This window comes from Cryptotermes secundus, unplaced genomic scaffold, assembly GCF_002891405.2.
Source record: "Cryptotermes secundus unplaced genomic scaffold, Csec_1.0 scaffold737, whole genome shotgun sequence".
Taxonomy (NCBI): domain Eukaryota; kingdom Metazoa; phylum Arthropoda; class Insecta; order Blattodea; family Kalotermitidae; genus Cryptotermes; species Cryptotermes secundus.
In genome coordinates this window covers 1,437,238-1,455,498 of record NW_019727105.1, presented here as the reverse complement: position 1 = coordinate 1,455,498, position 18,261 = coordinate 1,437,238, and the positions used below count along the sequence as shown (strand labels likewise).

Sequence of the window (18,261 nt, the reverse complement as noted above, 5' to 3'; positions counted from 1 at the left end):
TAGTTATTAGGGGAAGGGGAGCTTAAAGCACGCTTGACCTCGTCAACAGAAGGAAGTGACTGTGAGTATGACGCTCTGATCGCTTTACCCGGGGTACTATTGGTTAGGAGGCTGGAAGGACCAGAATGGCGGTCTGCTTGCTGTGATTAACATACGGCCCTCGCCGGGTATCAAATCCTGGTTGTCCGCCTCCAGTAACTTTGCTGACAAAGTTATGGAGGCTCATACTAAAACCGCTACACGTGTACGTGATTCACGGATTTTCAGACAGTCAAACACAACGCTTACAATTTTTGTTCAAATAAATTTTAAGCGTGAACTCAACAGCATCATCACGGTACAGCCATACTGTTCAAAATCTTGGCTAATGACAAAATTATACTTTAAAATCGCGAATATCACAGTATCTGAAACTGTTAAAAATTGTATACATTTTAATTATAATAAATTATTTAAATACATTTCTTAAACATGCTTCGCTATAAATTTGGATTTACATTTACGATAATTTAGATATACGGCATCAAAATATAATTAACATAATTTCCGGTTGTAAACAATATGAGTGCAAACTGACACTACTACGAATTCACAACTAAACGTGAAGGATTTGTCGGAATACAAATTTAAAACTTGTAATTAGACGATCTAATTATTCATAAACTGACAACACAACGGATATGAAAAACATTAATTACACGTACTTCGAACAGGCTATTAGATTGCACTAACCAGTATCCATTCCCCTTCAGACACTCGCACGTACGTGTATACACCTGAATATGAACGTCTGCCCCTACCGCTCACGTCTGCAAATTCTACGTTACAACTTCAAAAATGTGAACGCTCGTGGAAACCATTAATCTCACCAACTGGCGATCAGCTGAAGGGGCTCGTTCCCCGGTAAATACGGCAACATTATGGAGTCGTACAACACTTGGCGACACTTTGCCGAATGCCGTTCCGCCGTGGCACGCGATTACTGCTTCGGCGGTAGTACCGGTGAAGGAACAGACGACGGACGATCTTGTGACGAGCGCACCTACTGACTGACTGCACAGTTGTACACACACCCGCGCGCGCCGTGCGAACCACGCCGAGCCTGGCCTGACCTAGCTCCGAGCTAGAGTTCTACTACTGACAACGACCAACCCCGTGCTTTGCTGCAGCCATAACCGGGGACCAAGTTGCAGCAGGCTCTCGCGTCTCTTAGCCGTTTGTTTACATTGAATAAATGCACAGAATACCACGTGGCAGTGTGACCAAGGCTTTCTGTGTGAGGAAGTGTAAATAATATAAGAGTAGGATGCTGAAGCCAGCACTTTTACGCTTAATGCATAGTCTCCAAATAGACCGAATAAAACCACGAATAAATCTACTATTATAATATCCGGCATCGGTCGTGATTCGGCCCAGGTACTACCAATAAAATGAACTCTTTTTTCTATGAAACAGCAAAATCGATCAACAGCCAACTATACGGCTTCTTCTTCTTCTTCATCATCATATATGTCTTCCACATCCAAATGGACCCGATGCTGTGAAGTCCGTTAGGTGCTTCTGAAGCTAAGGCCCCTTCCTATTTCTCTTGGAGCGAGTGTAATTCCGAATGCCATACAGGGGGCCCTGCCCGTGTCTTCTGTGCCCTGTCCAATTTAAAAGGCCCAAAAAAAGGTACAGTTATCCCTGTAACAGGCCATAAATGCCCAAAGTGTTGTGAGACGTCAAGGCTTCCCCATTTTCTAGACCATCTGCTCACAAACGTTGGTGTGGTTGTCAGCTTTAAGCGCCGGTCGCCCTTTAGTCGCCATGAAGATTCCTGATACTCATTTCTGTTAGACGCTGAGTCTACCGCAGGGCCATAGTGCGGCTGGAAAGATTAGGTAAACTAAATTGTCCAATGACCTCATGGGGAATGGAACCCGTGACCTTCCGGCTTGTAGCATAGTGCCTCAACCAACTATGTTACCGCGTGCCCCTCCATGTCCAATTTAACTAATAATATTCTATGCCAGCCATGAGATCTCAAGTCTGTTTTTCATTTCGTCATTCTGTAGTCAGATCATCACGTTCGGTAGCAAACTAAAAGTCTCACACGTGAAGTTCTTTCTACTGCTGTCAATTCCATCATTTTCCTTGCAGAACTGTAAATACTGCGACAGCTTAGTAAAGTACTATTCCTTTTCGGTCTGGTTTTAATGAAACGATTGGCTTTCAGTGGCACAACTGTGTATTGGTTTTCTCGTACAGGCCCTACGGACAGGCTAAATGTAATCCAACCTTTTGTGTACCTGCAATCGTACGATCGGTCCGTTAGAACGCATACGATGGAAGTATACCCCCATTTTCTACGCATCGTTTGAGGGTCCGTGACACCAAATTAGTTCTGCATGACAGAGAACATGAACGAGTAACACAAAAGAAAAATTCCGATATACTAAAATATGAATGGACTTGAAATACTGACGTCTCTACATTTCGGATACGGTATTCATAATTACTTGTCACTCCTAGAATTTAAATCCTTCATTACCATTTGAATCGAAAATTATTCTTTGGATCGCGAAAAAAACAAGAAATTCTAGGAAGAACTAATCTCCTGTACTTTCCTTTCATGGGGCAAGTGGTAGCGTAATTAGTTGAGGTACTCTGCTACAAGCCGGAAGGTCGTAAGTTCGATTCCCAATGTGATCACTGCAGTTTTCAATTGACCTAATGCCTCCAGCCGCATTATGGCACTGGGGACCACTCAGCCTCTAACAGAAATGAGTACCAGGAATCTTCCTGGGGAGTGAAGCGCGGCCGGCGGGTAAGGCTGACAACCTTACCGCCATCTGCGAGCCGACTGTCTAGATAATGTGGGACCCTCAACGTCTCACAACCCTATGGGCCTTCACGGCCTGGTACAGGGATAGCTTTACTATGTTCACTTTACTTTCACATTACGACAGCACAGAAAACTACGCGTTCAACAATTCTGTTGTTTCGTGTGTATTCGTTGCCGCAGTAACGTTTCTACTGAGCCGTTATCTAGCAACGACAAGGGGATACACACACACTGACTGATGGGAGGGATTTATTCAGTACGACGCTGAAATNTGAAGTTCAGGCATTCGAAAGTTTATGGGGGGGGGGGGATCACAGGCAGCAAGGTGTTCCCTTAAGCCTAATTTTATTTTTTCCAGAACGTGGGTCTATACATCAACTCCCTCATACGTCTTCATGGCGTAGTCCTTAATTAGTTAAGCATGGGGACAACTTTACCTTTTATGTGAGATTCGATAGGTTTGTGAATTGTGTGAAAATCCCTTTTTTAAAGTTCATGAGTGTTTGTTCCTGTATAAACGAATCTGCCAGGAAGCTTCCAGCTGGCGTTCCCTCTACAATGAGGTTCCGCAATCCTCAAACGCCCCACCTCTGAACTCACGGAACGCTACCTGAATATCTGAAAAGAATCACAGGGCGGCGAACATGAAGAGAAGTGGCGCAGTGCCGTTTGGCAGACAGGTACACCAAACTACCACAAAGGCTGACATCACAGAGAACATTAATCTTCATTTCTATTGCTCTTATCGCACCACACGCGTACGTTAGGCAGGAAAGCTGTGAGGATGAGGTAGACGGACCTCGCTCACGGTAGTTATCCAGTCGCAAGCGTAGGGTCGGGTTCTGCTACCACAGTGACTGTTAGTTACGAATTTAGTATGAAGTATTTACACAAGAAGTTCTGGGGACACCTAATCGCATACTTTCTTCTGATGCCAAGGACCTCATTGAAAACGAAGCGTAAAACACTTCCTCTATTGTTGCGCGTGTATTCGATACACATGCAGAAAAACAGACTGATTGGAAGGATTTATGAAATACGCCGTTGAGATGGGCGCAAGTGCCATGATACCCAAACAAAGTTCTATAAACATTGCTACAGGCATTCGAAAGCTAATGGGTGGGGGGATAAACAGACACACACAGACCGCACGAAGATCGCATAAACCTACTTTTATTTTATCAACATACTTTCATGTGTCCGCAGTTCCGTGACTAATAATAACGGGTTCTGGATTCGATGGTTGGATTTATTAACACCTTCCTTCATATTCTCTTAATCATAACCAATGAAAAGTAATCTGCCCACTTTACAAATCACTAGGACACGCTCCATTCTCCTAATACTACGACTGACTGTTCTCAGAATCAAAGTCAGAGTTACTTTACATCTGGCGGTTTATCGCCAGTCTATTCGCCTTGGCGTCAGGTCCCTTAAGACCAGAGATTTTCTCAACTGAACCCTTGCGGTAATAGTGCTTGTGTAACATCCTCTCTGACGAGAGGGTGGGTTTGTGTCTTACGAATACACCTGGCTTTCCGTCAAGTGTACAATTCGCATACATGGCATGTTATTGAAAAGTCTTCCTTTTGCACTACACACAAGTCCTCTGTCAGTACAGGCTTTAGAGAGTAGATCATGCCTGTCTNAAAATACAAATACATATTACATGTTACATATACATATTAATACATAATGAAGTAAAGGCTTTATAGAGTAGATCATGCCTATCCTACGTACCTTATGCTACAACGGAAGCTTAGTCACTTGAACGGTCCTAAGCCTGACCACCGCCAAGTTTAAGACCTTATATACCGACTGTTCTCTCCGACTGACCCCTGTTATATAGCCTCGAATCGGACAACAGCACAGAAAACGCCACTCCTGTACGTCGGCCGCGTGTATCGCGCATTGCGGATCGCAGAAAACACGGCTCCTGTATTGTTGGCCGCGTGTGTGTTGCGGGCAATGCCTAGCAATGGGTTTGTTTATGCGTCACAATATGAAAAGTATGCTAAATGTAGCACAGCACGGTTTACTTTATAGCTACTCACAACGTGCATCGTAAGAGTGCGCGTATTCGAAACCCGTTCTTGACTTTAAGCACGCATTGAAGAACAACAAAGGGAAGTCTTCGACACAAAACACAACTGCAGCTTTAAATTCGCCTATGGAAACTTTCAGAAATACAGCGACACGGACTTCAAGCTTAAACTTCTCACTGTTCAGAAGTAGAACAATAGTGTACCTACAGCCTGTGACAAACCAGAATCATTACACGTCACTTATAATGACAATCCATAATTCATCTAGGCACAAAGTTGTGGGATGTGGCGCGCTGCAGAGAATTCCTCGCGCTGCACTGCGCTTGTGGTCCGCCCACAAGCAGAGGCGGCAGCTTTATTATAAACCTGCTACTTGGCCATGGAACGTGCGCCGAGCTAATTTCGCTGTCAGTCTTGCGGCTTCTGTCGTCAAGATAAATAAGAATCTTCTCATGGATGGCCAAGCCATTCAAAGTGAACAAAACCCTTGAAGATACATATGACCATTCGTAATCTGATTTGGAAGTAGGGGTGAAATCCGAGTCAGGTGCGAGCTAAATTCCTGAAAACCGTAGCATAACATCAAATGCGTAAAACGAAGACGTTGCCTTAAGACTTAACAAGGAGCAATTCCTACCGCATGCAGTTTACACATACTTTCTCCACGTCCTTATATTCTCAGTGCTCCTAATAAATAACTGTTTCGGTTTGATAGTGACGTCAACTACATTAAGGATATGCTTCAAAATCCTTTATTATGGTTAGATTGGTTACAATAGTAACTGTAGTTAATAGGCCGCGCCATAGCTCAGGCGGTTAGTAGCTGACTTCCCACCGTGGTGGCCCGGTTTCGAGACCGGCTCTGGTCATGTGGGATTTGTTGTAGACAAAGTGGCGCTCGGACTGGTTTTCTCCGAGTACTTCGGTTTCCTCTGCCAATCTTCATTCCACCAACTGCACCACAATAGCCATCATCTATCATCTGGGGCTGGTACAATAGGCCAGTAGTGGCCGCAGTACCAAGTGGACTCAGTCTCACTTCACTAAGAACAATAAAAAAATAATGGCCCAATGGCGTATGCTTCATAAAAAATGGCATCAAAGCCCTTCCAAATGTTGTCGATTTGATATAAGGTAAGGGTGGCTAAGAGTGTGCGGCGTGTGCGACTGCTCAGGACAGTTTTGCAGGTGCTGGCAGCTCGAGGCTGCAGAATGTCAATTCGTAGCTCTTCACAGCCCGGTTTGCTGTTATGAGGAACTGTGCCATATCTTTATAAAGAATTTATGTACCTGTATGTATGAGGTAAATTTCACTTTCTTCTTTTTCTATTTCCTTTGTTATATTCTGAGAGTATTAGAACAGATTTGGCGCTGAAACGTGCAGTGTTACAAGAAAGCATACTATCAGACAATGCGAAGTATGCTTCATGCAGTCTCTAACCTCACAGCGAGAAGCTGTGGATCTGAAGTGTGCTGCCACTTAGGGACCATTTCATGAAATACGCCACAAGTTCCCAAGAGTGCGCATGCAGCAACAACTGAGAAGGCCGAACACGACTTCGCGGCCACTGGAATTTACCCTTACAGGCTAAATATCTTATCCGATGAAGATTTTGAACCACCTGAGATCACTCGCAAAGGAAAGACGCCTGATGCGCCTCTGGAAGGAACCGAAGACGAGCACTGAATGTTGACTCTCCCCTCCGTGTCGATGGTCCTGCTCTGCCTACACCTGCCTCTCCGCGAACACCTGATCATACAGCTATCGCCAGAAAGCACTGCTCACACTAAAACAGAAGCAGTAAACCCACTTCCAGAAGCGTCTGTGGAAGGCAAACAACGCAAGAGAAGACCTCAGGAGTCAGACAGTTTGCCTACAAAACGTGTACTGAAAGTAATCAAAAAGAAAAATCAAGTAANGGCCCCCCCCCCCCCCGAGATGTTCAAGAAGGCGCATTCTGCAAATTCTTCTCTCAAAGCACTGCTGCAAAGAACACATACGTTTTCTGCAAGTTACTACGCCTGATATTTGTAGCAAATAGGTGGATAAACTTGGAACGTACTTTAAATTCATATTACCTAACATACGACAAGCCTAGTCGAAAAACTATGAAATGCGCACTTTCAACCCTCCCCCCTCCATTTACGAATGGACAGTCCGACAGACATGACATCCACCGATGTATTCTAATGCTTACGAGCACTGTGCAAAGAATGCACAAATGTGGTTTATATTCCTCAGTGACTGACAATAATTAACTTGTGACTGGTGAGCATTCTTGGTTACATAAAAGTGAAACAACACTGTAGTAATACGGAGGAGACATGGAACATGTAAATGTATTTACGTTAAAATACTATTTATTTTCTTATAATGTTATTCCTTATTAAAAATTCTTCTGCAGATATGTGCTCTGAGTGAGTCCTCTTTTGGGGTATATAAAGCTGTGTAGTCCGTTCAAAAGTCAATCAAAGTTTCGGAGGAACATGTTGCCTCTATCTTCAGAGTCCAAGAATAAGGTAAGCAAGAAACAAGCACGAAGCGGATAGCAAGCACAGCTCTGTTTGCCGCCTGCTTCATACTGACGGCATATCGCAGTACACAGTACTCCTCAGGTTTCGTCTTCTTGATCTGCTGCAATTTCTGAGGTTTCTTCGTCTTTTGATTTCGTAACCCCAGTATCACATAATGATTTGTTACCTACAGTTTAAAGTTGCCTCCGTAGTCTATGGGTAACGTTCCCACCTCATGACTCAAGGTACGCGGGTTCAAACCCGGCGGAGGTCGTGGAATTTTTAAGGGCGGAAAAATTCAGGGAACAAGTCCTCCGTGAGGGACTTTAAGCCCTGTGTCCCGTGTCTCTAGGAGACCTCTGAGCTAAATTAGGCAAAAAGTTTCCCGCCCAAGTAGTTTCCAATGCCTCTGGTAGATGCGGGAAGTATTAGGTACCGAAGGCCGACCTCGTTGGCTGAACGGGGCTAATAGCACGCACCAGTACCGGTAAGGTATGGCGACTGGTAGAATATCAAAGGGGGACGTACAATAGATCAACAACTGGTCGCGGTGCATGGGGAAACCCACCCCTCCAATAATAATAATAATAATATTACCTACAGTTTACAGAACGTGTTTAAACTATAATTTCTTTTTCGAACGAATATGACGAAATCGTGAAACAATGTAAAACATACTGATACATCTAATGGGTTACTTCATAAATTCTACGTTTCAGTTCTTTACATATGACAACATGGGTTATGTTAATTACGCTGTCCCGCTTTCTTTACTGTAGCCCACGCATTCAGCAAATATTGCTCTGAGATAGGGAACATCATATGGAATGTGATTTATGGCTTGTCAGATTCGAGTGTGGGCCATGCGGTGGCGCAGGTGGTTGAGGCGCCATGCTACAAGTCGAAACGTCGCGGATTCGATTCCCAATGAGATTACTGGATTTTTCATTTGACTTAATCCTTCCAGCAGCATTTTGGCCCTGGGGTCGATTCAGCCTCTAAGAGAGATGAGAACCAGGAATCTTCCTAGCGGTAAAGGGTGGCCGGCCGCCATCTGTGAGCCAAATTTCTAGAAAATATGGGAACCTCGACATCTCAAACACCTACGCGTCTCCATGGTCTGTTAGATGGCTAGCTTTACCTGTTTTAAAATTCGAGTGTATAACTTCAGCAGCAACAACTCCAGGGCCTCCAATCTAGGCAGATTCCGAATGAATTGTCAACAGCAAATCCTTGAGACATTCAATAAGACGGCCTGGACATGCGATTGGCCAATCCTTAGGCCTGCAACTATACAGGGAAACGCAAACGTACATCTATACCGTGAGAGGGTTTCGAACCCTACATAATGAGTGTTTAAAAGTCACACGTGCCTTAAGAAACTGCTCAGCGACTGCAATCATGTAACAAGAAATCAGTTTAATAAAGTGTTCAGCAACAGCGAGAAGAAAATTACAGGTAAGTGTTGGAGAAGGAAAATTACATGCGACCAGACATGGGCAAGAAAGAACACAAAATATACATAAATTATATAACTGTCATTAAGGGTATGAACAAAGAAGCTTACATATTGTGGCGCACAGGTTTCAGGGCCATTTCACAGTATTAGCAGCTGACTTGTGTCAGTAACTGTATTCCGTATACATATTATAGCAGGATTGGCCATAACAGAGACAACTTTGCCAACTGCATAGTTTATATAAACCTGCTGTCCAATGAGATATCTGTATGTGGTGTTGAGAGAAGGGTTTGAAAGGAAGCGGCTGTGGCCTATTTTAAGGTTCTAGTGCAGCTTTTGTTTTGCGCTAGTGATGAAAATCTCGTCAGCCTGCATTACTTTACCAATCTCAGGGTAAAAAATCAAACCCAGGACCTCCCGAGACTCACTCAAATGTGACATTCAACGTACACAGCATATGGACATGTTATATTTATGCCGTACCTACGCCTTCATAGAAAGTGGTAGCAGTGTTGTCCAAAATGGTCAGAAATTCTGATTTGTTAGTACACTTTAGTACGGACTTGTAATAGGCAAAGGTAAATTTGGCAGGGGCCGGTCACGGTAGCCGAGCGGTGTAAAGCATGCACTGTCTTCGCTCGCTCGGAAGCCGGGATCGTAGGTTCGAAACCCACTAAGGGCATGGATGTTTGTGTGCGTTTTTCTGTGTTTGTGTATAGGTAGAGGCCTTGCGACGAGCTGATCACCTGCCTAAGGAGTTCTACCGTATATCTAAGATCTAGTAAACCGAAGTGAAACGCAGTTTCATGGAGGTAGGCCAAGACCCAAACTGGGGCTGTAGCGCCAAAAAAAAAGGTAAACGTGTCCCTGTGCTTAATTAATTAAGCACTGTGTCATAATGACGTATGGGGAGCGGAGGTACAGGTCCACCATTCTGGACCTCGGCACAAGCGGTACGTCCGGTACGTCAGGGTGAGGATGTTCCAAACAGCAAGCAATAGGCACCGAACTCGATTACATCTGCTTATCCCGAGAGAAATTATTGATAAGCGGTGTAACACGCTAGAATTGTAGTCCAGATTATCAGTGACCTTTTCATAATCACTTCGTAACACAGCTGAGAATTATTTGTTACGGGGTGGAGCTCTCAAATGGCCAGGCGACAGACCACTGTTAAATACAGTATGGCTTATCTGGAAATGAGCAGCGGTCTAAATGTCAGCAGTGCGATGCCAGTGCATGCACACGACACGGTAGGGCCTTGCGTAATGCATTCGTACAGGGCACTAATGAATCCGCGGAGGGACTTGCACATGCATAATACATTACTTGGCTACAACAGGGCACACAAGTTGAATCTCCGCACGGTTGTACGATACAAAACGCTTCTATATTTGACGGTTGACGCGAATTCTAGAGAAGACACAAGTTCTGCCTCACATGTCACGTGAAGGAACTTGTGTATGAAAGAGGTAAGGTAAAGCTGTCCCTGTGCTTAACTAATTACGCACTACGCCATGAAGGCATATGGGGGAGTGGACGTATAGATCCACATTTTCATGACCTCGGTACTAGTTGGAGGTGAGTGGTCAGCTTCATGCCCTGGCCGCTTTACCCCCGGGGAAAGATCCCAAGGCACCCATTGGATAGGAGGCTGAGTGGGCCCCAGAACCGGTCTGGAAGCCGTGGAGAAGTGGAAATTCTTGACCCTACTGGGACTTGACCTCTAACCCCTTGGTCTTCCAGGCCGTAGCCACTCGCTATACCGACCGACTACACTATCCGTATGGAAGAGGAGTGCAAATATTTATTTCACCGAAATGAAGCCAGAAGAACACGCAGTCAGTCAGGTTAGGGTTACCCGATAACCTTTATGCTTGGTTTCTACAAAGAATGCATACCTTTATACCATTCGAAACCTTGAATATAAAACAGTGAGTGGCTACTGTAACAACCTCATATACATCAGAATGACACTGCAGGCCTGTGAGTCTAAAGAGGTGGTAAAGTAGCTTTCAAAATAACTCTTTGAGAAGCTACATTCCTTTATGGACCTATGGGTGTGGATTTGGAGGCAAATCAGCAACTAAAATTATTTGTTCCTTTTTAAAATTCAATACAGAAGTACATAATCCGGCGCAGGGCAAAATATATGACTTCAAAATAAATATCGTTGGCAAAACATGCTAGGTAGTTTTCATGCTGTAGGTTAAAGGCGATGAAAAGATACTATGCTCAATGATATTGTCACGTGTAGCGTGGTACGCGTAACGAAAATAACGGGTTCAGATAACTGGATTTATTAGCACCTTGGTTGCAAGTTCTCTTAATCACACTTAAATACAGCGCTATCGCTAATTTACACAATTTTCAGTTCACCGTTGCACACGCACTAGGATTGCCCGTCTTCACTAGTCGTCTCCTGGCAACGGATCTTAAAACACAGAAACCAGCAGTTCAGCTCACTATGAAGTCTTCTTGCTATTTCGTCTTCAGTCACTCTGGAATCTGGGAAATAAAAATTCTTCTGGACTCACTCCTCCAGTTTACGACTGACCAGCAACTGCCTTGAACGAATTCTATCTCTCCGTTCTAATACAAAGAACTCCACACAGACCCCACGGAAAACACCGTCTCTATTGTTGATGACGTCGCCACTTTCATAGCACGGTCCTATACGCGGAAATGTGTTTACCCAGCCGTTGCTTAGAGAAGGATTGCATAACCCCGTTATTCTACTGTTGCTTGCGGCAAACTGCATAGAAAAAACAGCCTCATCTATTGTTGCGTAACCTAGCAACGGACTGTTTACTAAGGATCTGTCTTAACGGGAATTTATTTACCAACATGTTACCTAGCAATGGGTATACATGTAACAATATCATATGACCGGGGCAAACGCACTAGGAAGAAGAGCAATATGCCTTCGGCACTGAAGCCAAAACGTTAAATTGACCCAACAGTTAGAGAAGTTTAATCCTTCCAGCCACGGAACACTGGGCCAAGACATCTTGTAGCTCTAAGGAGGACTTGACATACCGTCTACATTCTCAGTTTCGACTCCTAAGACGAAGAGAGAATGCATTCTAGTAATGCTGACACCCATTCACAAGGCCATACGGCGCCCCAACGTAGAAGACCAGAATCCGAACACTCACAGCTATCAAAACTTACAAACATTAAACTGATTTTGTAATCGCTTTTGGCCCTCAAGTAATATGTCAGAATGCTAGACAGGCCACAGCAGCCATTTCCAAGTAAGTCTCGCAAAGTGCAGGGGGGATAAATATGGACATATTTACAGTAACTTTTAAGTACGATGAGCATTTCCGGATTCAAACCAAACTTGCAACTTTTAACTCGTCTATGGAAACGGCAGCTTCATTTTCAGACGGATCAGAGGTACTGAACAGTTTATCTGTAGCCTCTGTCAAAGCAGGATCATCAGATGACATTTGTGACGACAATATGTGACACACATTCGATATACAAAGCTGCGAGTAGAACAGTACCACCGATTGATAACTGCACTGCGCTAGCAGCACGCCCACAGGCAGAAACGGATGATTACGTTACACAGACCAACTTAGCCATGCAACGCACGTTCCACCAATTTCCTCAACATCTGAGACCCTTGTCACCAACAGAAAGAAGTTCACACACGGAGATAACAGAACGAAAACGTGTATTTTAACATAACGACGTAAAACTGGCCTTTGTTATATGATTTAAGCGGCGGTTGTAGTGTTGGAAAGCACCAGGTGACGCGAAACGCATATATCGATGACCTTTCCTAGGAGATTCAATGTTAAAACTGAGTTTCTTCATGGTCACCGCCGTGAAAGCCTCAAATCTTACAAGGTTTATTTTCCTCAGCGGGTGTCAACGCTAAAAGTGTAATACTTCTTGCTTATTCGCAAGTGAAATAATGCAGTAATAACACGGAAACTAACTGACCAAATCAATATCCAGAGTCTACACTAAAATGCCGCGGTAGTTACTTACTTATTATATCATTATTCACTAAAATTATTTTGCATGCACTTAACGGCTTAAACTAAGCACGTAGGAGATTTGTGGAGGTTAAAAAGAGGGGGCAGAGGTAGGTCATTAATAGGGGTATCTTCTCTTCATGAGTTTGAATGTGTTAAACTTTCATTTGAGAAGAACATTTGGATCTAAGGAAGGTGAGTTTACAACGGACTGTTCCCCTTGTTATCTTGTTGTTGCCCACTTGTTCTTGCAACCCCCATACTTCTGCCACCCTTAAACCTTAAACACCTTCCCCATGTTATCGTTTTATTCTAATTTAAAATATACAAATTCCGTCTCAGTGAAACTAAAAGTGTTTTCTAACTGAGTAACTATAGTACCGGTTGGACACACGAACATCGTGTAATCCAATCACCGCGGACTTCCCGTTGCCAATTCTACGTAAGATATGTTCTCCATGCCCACAGCTGGACACCTCACGTGTCAGGTACTTCTGCGAAAACATGTGCACCTTCTTACTGACAGCAATAGCATCACGGTTGCTCAGTCCAAAACAACAGCTCTTCGGAATTTATCATTTATACTGCACAAGATGCTTAAAACTAAGATGCCCTTCGTTCTTAACCTACGCTCTAAGCCTTGTGTTTGTAACAAACAGCGTACAAACCTTTCTGGATCTACTGCATGTCTTAAGAACCCCCAGATATCCCGGGGATAAGCAGAACAGATGTGGCTGGGATTATGATGATGGGGTGATGACTTGCCTATTACCGTAGTAACGAGAGCGCTACGTTACCGCCACGTGCCGCTGGAGAGGTAGGGGTCCTCCGTTGCGCAACATGTCACAATATAAACAAATTTATAAATCTAAATTACATATGGGGCATATGGATTTAACTGGCACACTATTTTATATAACTTCCTAAGGATTTTTATTTTCTACGAGGGATTTCTGATATCGAAATTCTCTCAAATTGTGACGTTATCTGTGGTTAACCGAGACAATAAACAAAAGAGGAAACATTTTGCAAAGTTTAAAAGAAAGGTGGACAAAAAGGAGCTACTTGTATGGACAGACATACAAATAAAATACTAAAGTCAGTTTCTTCGAATCCCGCACCAGACCTCTTTTTCTATAGGACTTTGTGATAGTTTCTTCCGTATCGTGACTTAAGAACCGTCCACCTTCTCCTTGGTTCTGAGCGTCCCCGCATACTTTAGTTGTGAGTATCCACTCCTTTACGTTCCGTGTGTGTATGGGTCTTCACACTCTTTTACGGGCAGTTCGCATGTGTTAACATTACCAACTGAAGAAAACATCAAACCTGCTTGCGCCAATTTAACTGAGGAAGGATTCGACAAGCGACATTATGAAAGCAGTCACTGAAAACTGCACTGTAAACAACGCCGTACCGTGTTTTAAGAACGAGAGTCACTGTAACATTCGATGTCCAGCTTAGGGTCGATTAAATACACCTTACCGATATGCTTCCAGAATTCGAAATCATCGGACAGAAGAAAAATGATAACTGGAAACTAGAAATCAATGCCGGATTCATGTAATTCGGAACCATGTATTTTGTAAAGTTTCTCTTCCAGCTGTTGCCATACCCACAGGCTAGCAGGGAACTTCAATACGAATGCGATACGAGAGTTCTGGTAAGAACCAAATGTTACGTTCTTTTGATATGACATGGGCCGCATAGAAAACGACGCCTCCAACAATTCTTCTTTGCCGCGGAAACCTGTTTACCGAGCCATTGCCTAGGAACGTTAGGGGAATACACAGTCCAGTACAGTGATTGTGGGTCCCGAGTCCAAATGGAATCACAACCATATGTTATTGTCTGACGGCTCAGAGAGCCTTCAAACCACCGCTTCGGCGATACATCTACTAAAACTTGGGATACACAGATCCCACAAACTCTTCTTTGACACGACCTAGACCGTACAGAAATCGCCTCCAAGAATTTTTCAATTGTTGCGTGTATTCATTGCCACGAGAACGTGTTTACCGAACCATTGTCCAGCACCGATATAGTGATACAAATACAGACACAGACTGATGGGAGGGTTTATGAACTAGGCCGTTGAGATGGATTTAGGTGCCATGATACGCACATCAAGTTTAATAAAGATTGGTTCAGGCATTCAAATGTTGATCGGGGGGGGGCGGATATACAGCAAGGTAACCTCAAGCCTTCTTTTATTTTTTAAAAACAGGGACGGTATGCTAAAAAAAGATTAATTCTAAACAGCATATGTATCGACCCACTGTTAGGCAACGCCCGCAACATAAACGTATACGCGGTCAATAACACAGAAGCAGCGTTATCTGTGGTCCGAGCACGGACCGTTACTGTGCAACGCATGCTAAACACATTCTCGAGTACGCGGTGACGTCACACAACAGAGAGACTGTTGTTTTTTCTGCTGAGTCCGTGCTCAGTGGTTGTAAAGGACAAGAGAAGAGGTGTTTTCTTGTGGTCTGCGCCATGCCCAGTGACACGCATTATGACATGTGACATGTGTTTTCTGTGCTGCGTGGTCCGTGCCTCGACTACATAAGGGAGCCAGTTTGTAAGACAGACAGAGCCAAGAGAATGGGAATACAACGGCGTACAACACAGAATACGAGAATGATAACTGAGTTCATTAGCCGGTAGGCGATGGCCACGGGAAGTTCGTAGTAGAAGAAGAATTAGAAGTGTGCCTGTGAGGACTTAACGTGTGATTAGAAGATCTGGTCACAGTGAGATACTTTTAATTCCGTTGCCAGGGTACGACTGGTGAAAACTGAGAATCTTAGTGCGTGTGTAAAGGTCAACTGTAAACTGTGTAAATCAGCGATAGCACTGTATTGCTTGTAACTACAAGCTGATTGTATAAGGTGTTAATAAATCTATTCACTAATCCAAACCCCGTGTATAGTCACTAACGCACGTGACAATACTTTATTATAACAACATCCGGGGGCCCTGGAGCCACTGCGACCTGGTTAATCGGCACTGCCAGTAACACAGAAAGGCAAGCGTATCTCGGTGAGGACAAACCACTCACTGCATCGCTTGAACAGACAGTATCGCTATCATGTGTAGTCATGATCACAGACAATGGGCCTATTATCCGAGTCTTCCATCAGTTGTACCCCCTTTTTTCACACCTATGTGCTGTACCATGTGGTATGGCAGCCATACTTAAAAAAGAGGGACAACTTTCTCCTGTATTCACTCGGATATGTGTGGTTTATCTCCGCCACCGTCTAGAAGACTTAGGAAATTAATCCTCTGAAGCTTCACAGACGCTAAGACGGTTTTCGCTACCTCCCCACTGTAATCTCATTTTGTACGTAAGTTCCTTGCAACGTCTGACCAAAGCTCCTGCAGTAAACGTGTTCACACAGGCGGATCACCTCCTGATATTCCTTCTCTGTCGGAACTGGGTCTCTTTAGATAAAGACAACTTAGAATGATCCTGCTATCCATCTATACTTATTCCATTAATTATCCATCCACTTCGTAATAGAAATCTGATCTTGGGCCCCAGATGGGGCTTCACACCAAGACAGTTCAAACGACTGACCATCGGTCGCATCATAACTTTGACTTTGACTTGAAGCCAGTCACTCGGAGGTCGGAGACGGCGGTTATCCGTCTTGATTGCATGGTTAGCAGCCTCTACCTAGCAACGGCTAGTGAACAAACATAAGAATTTATGCGTGCTGTAGTTGTAGTGATCTAGTGTGTAAATTTGCGGGACTGTTATAGTCATTTGTGGTTATAAGTTGTAAGTGTTCAATAAATCCAATTATCAATGCAAACCCTATGAACAGTCACTAATACGTGACAGTATTTATATTTCTCTGGAAAATTTGAGGACATTTTTCTTCTTCAATACAGAGAAGCTAACACTACATCTTGCCTTCGGTTCTACCAATCTCATATCTCAGTCTCTAAATTCGCCATACTGGACCAGACGGCTCTCCTTTGGGACCATGAGCTCGACAGAAGACCCTGCAAAGTACAGCCGCAGGTTCTACGCAAGGCCCCAATATACCCTTTACCGAAAGTTCCCGGCTGTGGCGATTCCCTAAGGCCCTTGGAAACTGCGGCTGGACACCACTGATGAGCTGAGCTAGACCCGACAATTCCCCGGCGGAATTCTATAACGTATGAAAAGTTTATTGCTAATTGGGTGTTCTAAAGACTCTAGTATATACGAAGAAAGTGACAGACTCCTTAACTCCTCTGCCCTTTGAAACGGCAAGGCACTGACAATGTAACTATTATACTCCAGGATGTTAAAAAATTTATAGTAATTCGAACTTTAAAGGCAACATTATACTCGTAAAATGAAGTATTCTCGGGTGATCAGCAGTGTCAATCTGGAGTTCGTGTTTGACATTTAGGGAATGCGCCTGCTTTCCATCATCAATGCTGAAGTGACATGGCTGATCGTCCGAAAAGGATTGATTAAAAACACATCGTCAGAACTACAGTGGTGAGACTATGATCTTTGGAAATCCTTACTTTCCCTGCGAAGAAATTTGAAAACAGAGAGTAACTGTAAGCAAATCGGAAGTTTCCCGGACAAACCCAACTCAGTAGCCAAGAAACAGCGCGTCGTTCTTGCCGCTAGTAACAACCAAGTACAAGTATTACTCGTTTCGAACAAATGTTATTGTATTGATTGTTCTAACCTTCAGTCATGAAATACTTTCAAAATGGCGTCCCGCTGTTCGCAGACAAGCTTCACGTTCCATTAACACATTTCGAAATACTAGGCGAGAATCGTCTTGGGAAATGCTCGAAACATTTGCCGAACATTTTCCTTGATTTCCTCTGCCATGTGCGAACTATTGATATTAACATCGTCTTTCTGCATACCCCACAGGTAAAAATCATGCAGCTTTAAGCACGGGGAATGCAGAGGCCACTGGTCGATAACTCGGTCACCAAACTAATGTTAGCATCGACCGATTAGCAAGGCAATAAGGCAAAGCTGTCCCTGTGTTTACTTAAGCACTACTCTATGAAGGCGTATGGGTGAGTGGATGTATAGATCCATATTTTCTTGACCTCGGCACTAGCTGGAGGTGAGTGGTCAGCTTCACACCCCTGCAGATTTACTCCCGGGGAAAGAACCCCAGGTACCCGCTGGATAGGAGGCTGGGTGGACCACAGAGTAGGTCTGGGTGACTTGGGAAAGAGAAAATTCCTGACCCTACCGGGACTCAAACTCCGACCCCTCGGTCGTCCAGGCCGTAGGCAGTCGCTATACCAACTGCGATATCCTGGCTAAGTACTGAATTTACATATCGTTCATAGTGTAAGGTTTCTTTAGAAAACAATGGCAGGATTATGCTGTTGGAGGTAACTACACACCATAATCGAACCTCGAGGTCATGAAGAGGATCCTCACAA

General features: G+C 43.9%; 1 protein-coding gene across 5 annotated transcripts in view; it reads right to left on the bottom strand.

The window, feature by feature from the left end:
- The window catches only part of LOC111864472 (kalirin), a 768,927-nt gene that overhangs the window by 222,935 nt on the left and 527,731 nt on the right, over positions 1–18,261 (bottom strand). The gene's annotated exons all lie outside the window — the stretch shown is intronic.